This window comes from Neofelis nebulosa, chromosome 6 (genome assembly GCF_028018385.1).
Source record: "Neofelis nebulosa isolate mNeoNeb1 chromosome 6, mNeoNeb1.pri, whole genome shotgun sequence".
In the NCBI taxonomy this organism is placed as follows: Eukaryota; Metazoa; Chordata; class Mammalia; order Carnivora; family Felidae; genus Neofelis; species Neofelis nebulosa.
The window spans coordinates 25177580-25186513 of record NC_080787.1 but is presented as its reverse complement, the minus strand read 5'-3'; positions in this window follow the sequence as shown (position 1 = coordinate 25186513).

Genomic DNA, 8934 nt, shown 5'->3' with positions numbered 1-8934 from the left:
GAAAGAGTAAGACCAGGCTTGAAGGGTGGATGGAAATTGAAAAGGCTGATGGAAGACAGCAAAGGCGTTGCACATGAAGGAATCAGCAAGGGATGGAAGGGGGTATTTTTTTTATTTTGCACCAACTATGTGTTGGGCATTTCACAAGCATAAGCATTTAGTATCAACAGCAAGCCAGGGAATTAGGTGCTTCCATTTTCTTTTCCTTGGGAAGATTAATAGTATGCCAAGTGAGGGTCAAGATTATATAACAATATGGGGCAAAGCCAGGATTTAAACTCCTGAGTAGCTGACTCCCATGTCAATGCTTTTTCCAACTCAGGAGCCTGCCTCCCAGGGAGGAAGGTGACAGCAAGGCATATTCCAGGGACATTAGCTCAGTGTGGTTGGTTTATGGGGACAAAGGGAGCAAAATAGAACCCCACTTGACAGCATGAAAAGCAAAATAATAAGGGAAAGGAAAGAGGCATGGTGGAGGACAAAGTAAGGGCTTTGTTACTGCTTGTTTCTTAGGGTGAAAGAAATTAGAGTGAGTTGCAAGACTCAGGACTGAGAGGAAATGGAGGTTGGGGGATTGGAAGAGGTGATACTGGAGAAAGAGGGCAGAGAAAAAAGAGATGACAGAGTTGGGGGTGCAGGTGGAAGGCTTAGCTTTGGGAGGAATAAAAACTGCTTCTTCCCCAGAGTGGGAGGAAAGGGAAGGAGAATGTTAGAAATCATCTCTGTGAAAAGGACGAAGGGAAGAAAGAAGTCCCAGCAGCACAGAGGGCTGGATTTCTTAGCCAGGAAGAGGTCTGTCCCAGGGAGGGGAGGGGAGGCGAGCAGGGTCAGTCCGGGCTTGAGCAGAGTGGAAAAGATTTGGAGCAGCTGTCGTGGCAATCTGATAGGGAGCTAAAAATGGAGCGAAAGGAAGATGGCCGGGGGCACAGAGTCTGAAGGCAGCAACGGGGCGCGGGGGTCCAATTACTTTGGGTGCAGGGAACCTCCTCAATGGAAAGCAGGAGTTCGGGAAGAGGAACAGACCAGAAGGCACACTGGAAAGTCAAGAGGGGAAGGGAATGGAGCACCTTTGAAGAGCTTCCCATAGACGGCTCACCAGGGTATCTAAAAGCAACAGGGAGGGAGGAAATAGATGCTTCCAGGATGCACCAGAGAGACACGGGTGACAAGGAGGTGGGGATGAAACAAGAGGAGAACCAGGAGCCATGTGCTGACACCATCTCCCTAATGCCCAGCAAGGGAGGTGGCCGAATACGTGCTAGGCATATTATTCAAAAGGGTGAGAGAAGAGTTGCCTTATCAAAAGGGAAGTTCAGTTTGATGTCTAGTGAGGTAATGTCACAGCTAGTGCTGTTCCCCAGACTGCCCCCAAAAAAGGTAGGGCAAGTAAAATAGGCTTCATGGACTTCTCACAAAGCAGAGAGATCCCGGAGGAAACCACACAGCGCAAAAGGAGGAGAGGGCAGGGAAGGGGTGCATCCACCGGGAACAGCGCCGTGGGGGTCATTGAAGGTGAGAAACTGCAGAGCTGAGCTGCAGATTTAGAAGGTATCTACTGGGGATCCTGGGTGGCTCAGTTGATTAAGTGCCCCACTCTTGGTTTTGGGCTCAGGTCATGATTTCATGGTTTCATGAGTTCAAGCCCCACATCGGGCTCTGTCAGAGTTGACAGCCTGCTTGGGATTCTGTCCCTCCTTTTCTCTCTCTCTCTCTCTCTCTCTCTGCCCTTCCCCTGCCTACATGGTCTCTGACACTCTGCCTCAAACAAAGCCAACCTACCACCCATTGGCCAGGTGTCCGGAGCTCAACCAAAAAGCCTGAAGGCAGCCCAGCCCTAGTCACAGCAGGCATCCCAGACCCACCCGTCCCCGTGGCTGGCTTCTTCATCAACTCTCGCTCCAGGCCTGCCTGGGCCAACCTCCACTGCCTGGCCCAGCTTCACCTCTTTGACTTGAAAACAAGTTTGACTCCACCTGGTTTGACCTCGGTCCTGTCTCTTCAACACGGCTTTAGACTCAAGACTCACCACCTATGACAGCCACACCAACCCTGCGAGTCATTTCGTGCCCTTATGATTCCTTTTTACAACATTTCCACCAAAGCCTGTCCCACTGCCGCTTGAATACCCTAGAGTCTGGGAAGTCACTCCCCATGACACGGTTCATCTTGCTGCTAAGAGACTCTGTTGGAAACTTTCCGCTCCTGACTGTGTGTTCTCTCCTTCACAGTCATGCAAAACATTCCTTTTCCATCTGATAGGAATCTGAAGACAATCATCACACTCCAGCAAAGCCTCCTCCTTTTCGGGGAGAAATAGCTCCAATTCTTTATGCCTCTTCTCAGGTTCTGGCACCATCCTGTCCATCCACGTGAGCTATGCTCCACAGCATAATAAAAGGTGAACCCTGGGGGGCCTGGGTGGCTCCGCCGGTTAAGTGTCCCACTTCAGCTCAGGTCATGATCTCGCAGTTTGTGGGTTCAAGCCCTGCGTCAGGCTCTGTGCTGACAGCTCAGAGCCTGGAGCCTGCTTCAGATTCTGTGTCTCCCTCTCTTTGCCCCTCCCATGCTCATGCTCTGTCTCTCTCTGCCTCTCAGTAATAAATAAACGTTAAAAATAAAATAAAAGCCAACTCTTATAAAGCACTAACTATGCACCAGCCAATGTCTCAGCCCTTGGTGCGAATTACCTCATGTAATCCTCACACCAATGCTATATGTGCTGTGCTACTGATCATACTATTGTTATTCCCACTGTACAGAGGAGGAGACTGAGGCAGAGAGCTGTAAATAACTTGCCCAAGGCCACTTCCAGCAGCAACAGAGCCAACAGTCAAGTCCAGGCCATTGGATGTGCTCATAACCCCATGCCAGTACCTCTCAAACTTGGCAGTCATTGGAGTCACCCTGGGAAGTTTTAAAAACTCCTGGGCCCGGGGTCCACCCCTGAAGATTCTGCTGGTACTGGGCCATGTGTCATCTGGGCAACCAAACTTTCCAAAGACGTGCAGGTGATGCTAACATGTGGCCGGGACTGACGATAATTCTCTGCTGTGAGACTATAGCACCCGAGCGGTCAGGCCACTGCAGGGTAGATTCAGATTCGAGGGGAATGATGGAAATTTCCAAGTTTCCCTCATGAAGGATAACTCAGGGACAGGCCCAGACGTGGGTGACGAGAGCCAGCCTTGCAGGAAGGCTAAGTAAACAGTCACTCAACTGGTGTGAGTTTGGAGGCACCGGGAGGCCCTCATTCTCAGGAGGAAAAAAGAAAAAAGAAAAAAGACAAGCGTAAGAAGACACAAAAACGTCTCCTAACTGGACGTTTGGTTTCAGGGGCTTCCTTTCGGAAGGACTTGGACCCATCATGAAGCCTACCTTGGGCACAGAGCCACCATTTCCTCAAAGCGACACTTTCCTTCACGCTTGCCAATAACACAAACCCCTGACCTCCCTTCAAAAGCCGGAGGATAGAGAGGGGCTGCCTGTCCTTCCTGCCCCCTACCCTCCTGTACCGACTTTGTGGATTTGTTCAAGAAAGCCCTGGGGCTGCAGGCCCCACATGCCAGGGAAAGGCCTGGACACAGTCTCCGGCCCCTGCCTCCCAGGGGACACACTCCGTGCTCAGGGCTCCCCTACCCCTACCACTCTTCACTTTCCTGTCCCTCCCCTGATACTCTCTGCTGACCCCACACTCGGGCTCATTGCTTTGAAAGTATGAGGGTGTTTCACTGGCTAGAGACAGGCCTCCAGATGTTCTCTGGTTATTGCTGGAAACTTCCATGTCTTGCTCTTGGCAGTCTGGGCCACAGTGTGAAGGCACAGGATAAGGGCCTGAACCCTGAGCTGCTCACAGGGGGGTGGCTGCCCTTTTCCTCCATTTTACCTTTCCCCCTCCTCTCAGAGCCAGCCCTGCAAATCCCAGACAGCCATGGCAACCTGAATGCGAATAAAAGACACACTACCCTCACCCCCAAGCCCTATTAATATTTAATGCAAACATCTGAATGCAAATTGACTTCACTTTTGTTTTATTCCATTTCCTCCACATCCCTCTTGGACTAGACCGCCTTCCGTGCAGACAGATAAGGTGCTTCCCTCTGCTAGAAATGGGGAGTCCTATCAGTTGGAAGAGAAGTGATGAGACAGAACTGGATATGGTTGGGACAGGTTCTGCAGCTCCAGACTCCATATTTTTAGATTTCCAAATGAGAGTGTATGTCAGGGACATTTATTTATTCTCTGTGGAGGTCACAGTGACTCGTGGGAGTCTCAACCTGGGAGAGGAATTACACAAACAAGATAGAATATTAGTAGCCTGGAAACCCCTAAAAATAATCTGCCCCCAAACCTGTAAATCCTCTTTTTCTATAGCTAAGAAACAGCAGATGGCTCAGCAGACAGCTTTGTTCCCAGCCCTCCACAGTCTACAAACCAGGCTATTTCCTGGTCTGTGTTGCAAGACTGAGGTTGAGAGGGCTTAAAAGGGGGGGGGGGGGGCGGGTGTTATATTTTAAAAGGAGTGCAAGAAAGGCAAAATGTTGATATAGTCATATTTAATTGCTTGGGAATGCAAAAGAGTAAGTAAGTGCCTGAGGAATAAGAAAATTGAACAGATGTGGGGTATTTATTAATGAGTGACTTAAATTTCTGGCAGAGGCCAGAGGCAATATTTTTGCAGCGATGGGAATGATGACAAAGAAGCAGTTCCAGGCAAAAGTATTGCTTTTCTGTGCTCCTCTCTGTTTGTGTGTATAATTTTGCATGCACACATACACAGATTTAGGAGCTGAGAGAGGAGATCCTCTCTCAGGCAAGGGGTATGTGTTTGAATAAACGACATACATAAGGGACAGGCGCCAGAGAACAGATCTGTTAACAGAGATCTTCCCACATCCTCACTAAACATCTATTAGGACAAAGATGCAATAATTCTTTGAGAATGGCTTTCTAGATTTACAAGGGATGGGTATCACCCAGAGCAAACAGACTTAAATGGTGTACCCAAGGTCACACAATGAGTCAAGGACCGTGGAGAGAATCGCCTCCCTCTGACCCCTCACCCCAGCTCATGTATTCAGATGTGTTCACACATTCACAGGAGGTGGTGATCACCCACAGGCATGGGCCTGGGATCATGGTGGGGACCCGACTTTCCAACTGTCCATTAGAACAGCTCCACAGCAACATCGGACTCAGAAACAAATCAGGACAAAGAGAGAGAAGGCCAGGAGAAGAACAAAATAAGGCAGAGGCAAACAGGTGACTCTCAGATTGTTGGACCTAGAAGTTCATTGTTATTTATTTATTTATTTATTTATTTATTTATTTTTAGTGTTTATTTATTTTTGAGAGAGAGAGAGAGAGTGGGAGAGAGGCAGAGACAGATGGGGACAGAAGATCCAACACAGGCTCTGCACTGACAGCACAGAGCCTGTTGCAGGGCTTGAACTCATGAAACACGAGACCATTACCTGAGTCCAAGTCAGACACTTAACCAACTGAGCCATGTGCCCCTGGAAGTTCATTTTTAAATTAGAAAATATAATCAGTAGCAAAGGCTACTTGTACAAATAGGAATTTAATTTACATTACTGATAATTTTTTAATGGGAAGTGAGGGAGAGAGAAGAAAACCAAAAACACTTTGACTTATAACCATATAGAAATGTTTTCTTGCTGACATATGCAAAATATGGGCATTTCAGTGGAAACGAAATGATGTCTGAAAAAGGAAGATGTATGATGGCATGAACAAGAATGGATGCTACAGGAGATTCCTTCTACAGCAAGACTCAGCTGACGTGGTGCCTGACTCAAGCTTCAAGAATCACGGAAACAAAAAGCAAACAGGTCCTTTGGTGAGGACCTGTCCCCTCTCTGGTGTAGTGGAATCACACCAGGTCACCAGACATCCTTTGGAATTCTACATCATCCAGGCCCTGCATCACCTCCAGAGGTCCTTGTGAAGAATTCATGAAGTCGGATGGATTCAAGGAGAATTTTAAGTTTCTCACATGAAGACAGTGTGAGAATTACAAGATGATAATCAGAAAAATAACCATGACTGGGAAGAAAAGGGCCGGGCATCATGTGCGGTTTGAAATTCTCTTCCACACGATAATATTTATATCAGGAACACTAAAGGTATCATTTCTGGAATGCTTATTCCAAAAAGGAAACTCCAGCAAGTTCTTTTTGGCTGGTGGAGGCCCCAAAGACACTAGGATTCTCAAACAGAGGGCAAGCACTCAGTCAGAAACACATCAGAATCTGGAGGCGGGTGATGACAAAGAACGTGTAATTTGCACATTTGTCAGCAGAAGGTATGTTTCAAAAGGTTAAAAAAAAAAAAAAAAGCAAACAAAATTCCACTGATTTAAAGCCAGGCTATTCAGAGGGTGGGCAAGGCCAGCAGTGTCCCCATCTTCTGGGACATTGTTGAGAGTGGGAAATCTCAGGTCCCTCCCAGACCTAGATTAGCAGAATCTGCATTTTCTCAAGATCCCCCAGGTAGGATCCCCTAGGTGATTCATATACACATGAAAGTCTGAGAAACTTTGAAAATGCTTTGTTGTGTATTAGCTGACAAACTCCCTCCAAAGCCCACCATGGGGTATTGGAAAAGGAGTTTCAATCACCAACTACAACATTGGACGCTTGTGTGTGTGTGTGTGTGTGTGTGTGTGTGTGTGTGTGTGTTGGGGGGGAGGGGGGTTGAACAGCTGACCAAAGCCAAGTGGGTTTTCCCAACAGAGCCTCCTAAAATAAGCTGCCATCCCTCTGTTTTATATTGTTCCAGTCCTAACTATTCTAGCTACTTGGCACTAACATTTGTGACAAATTCAATGAGAACTTTGCTATTTTCTCTTAAATTGGGCGATATGACATTTGACCAGTGCTTCTCAGCTATTGTGAACATACACGCCTTTGATCTCTCCCTATGTAGGACACATCTACACATTGTGACAAACTTACAATCAGCAGGATTGGCTTTTGTCACTTGTTATCCTGTGACTCCGTTTACATGTGTTAACAGAGCCCACCCGAGAATCCTTTCATGGCTGCATAATGACATGTCCTGGCCAGCTTGCTATTTGCTACTGCTTCCCTATTTGGAGGCATTTCTAATCTCCCACTATTGTAAATGGTGCTGTGAATTACTGTGCACATACTGACTTTCCCCTTCTCGTGTTATTTCCCGGGGGGATGGGGGGCCATATTTCCAAAGACACCAGGCATGGTTCGTGACTTCAAGGATCTTTCTTGAGAGTGTGGGAGGCAAACGTGCGGGGTCATACAGTTGCACAGGGGCTGGACGGGGGTGGGCCATGTGCTGGACACTCTGCCCCCCAGATATCCCCTTCCCCCTCTCCACCATGCTCTGAGCCCCAGGCTGCTGGCCTTTCTGAATCCTACGCTTGCCTCCTGGCTTCCATGGTGTTGCTGAACAGGAGGCTCCAATGAGAGATGGGAGCATGAGAAGAAGTACACCTTCCCAGCCAGGCCACAGCGTGTCCACTTATGTGCTCCCCTACCAGAGCTTCTGTCAGGAGTCTTCTCTGCACCCCAGGAACCCCTTCTTTTCCTATTTCCTTCAGACTGAGAGTTGGTCGTAGTTTCCCTCGTGCTAGCCCAGAGTGTCCCACCGTCTCCTGCTGGTTTTTTGTCACCCTGCCTACATCTTTGTAAACAGTCTGTCAGTAAGTTCCCCTCAATGACCTGTTTAGACTGTACCTTCTATTTGTTGACAGGAGCCTAGGGATATGCCAGAGTGCTGTGGGACCATTGACAAAGGGGTTCTAACCAATGGGGGAGTTGGGAGAGGCGGGGAGCATGGCAGACTGGCCAGAAGTATCTGTTAAGCTGGGCCCTAAGAGGCAAGGACAAGTTATCAAGGCAGAGGGGTAGGGGGCAGAGGAGACACGGAGTACGAAACAGAATAAGGAGGACAGGTGCACTCCAGATCCTCCTAGAGAATAAGGGTGGCTGAGGGGTGTGAAGACATGCAGTGGAAGAGAAAGGTAGTCTCAAATGCTTCTGTAGGTTAGGTCATGTCTGTAAGAAGAACTTCATGTAGCTATTAAAAGCTATGTTCAGGGAGCCTGGGGGGGCTCAGTCGGTTGAGCATCCTACTCTTGATTTTAGCTCAGGTCATGATCTCACTGTTTGTGAGTTGGAGCCCGGTGTTGGGCTCTGCACTGACAAAGTGAAGCCTGCTTGGGATTTTCTCTCTGCCCCCCTCTCTCTGCCCCTACCCCCCCCCCCAAAATAACTAATTAATTAATTAACATTTTTTTAAAGCTATCTTCACAAAGACTTTTTAATGCCCTAATTAACAGTCTTCCAACAAATATGCCTCGTGTGTGTCTGCCAGGCATTGTGCTGGGGATAGTGTGAACACAGAGTTCCTGATCACATCCCCTAATGACACAAGATCTCCATATGATCTCACATCATAGGGAAAAAACTAGAAGGAAGTACACTAAAAAGTTGATTGGAGTTACCTTTAAGGGATGGAATCATTAGTTGTTCTTTTTTTTTTTTCTTTACATTTTTCTTTATTTTCCAGATCAGACTTTTTGTCAACATTTTGTTTTTATTTTTAAGAATAAGACTGTTTTTAACTTTTTTGGCTTAAGATAATTCTTCCTTTATAAAGGATGAAAGCATCTAGTAATGTTGTGTGTCTTGTTCAATCATTTTCACCTAGAGTGTTAATCACAGATACCTGTCAAACTCTGTCTTCAAGACAAACTGAAAGAAGACAAGGAAGCAGGTTCTTGGGCTTTTAACAAGGTGCCCTAAGCCAAAGGGATTACACTGGGCCACCCACCTCTGCTTCTCAAGCTTGATTTCCTACTACCTCATTCACCTGGCTGACCCATGACCTCAGCTGCAGTTTATATCCAGATGCTGGTATCTGCTCCACAGGTTT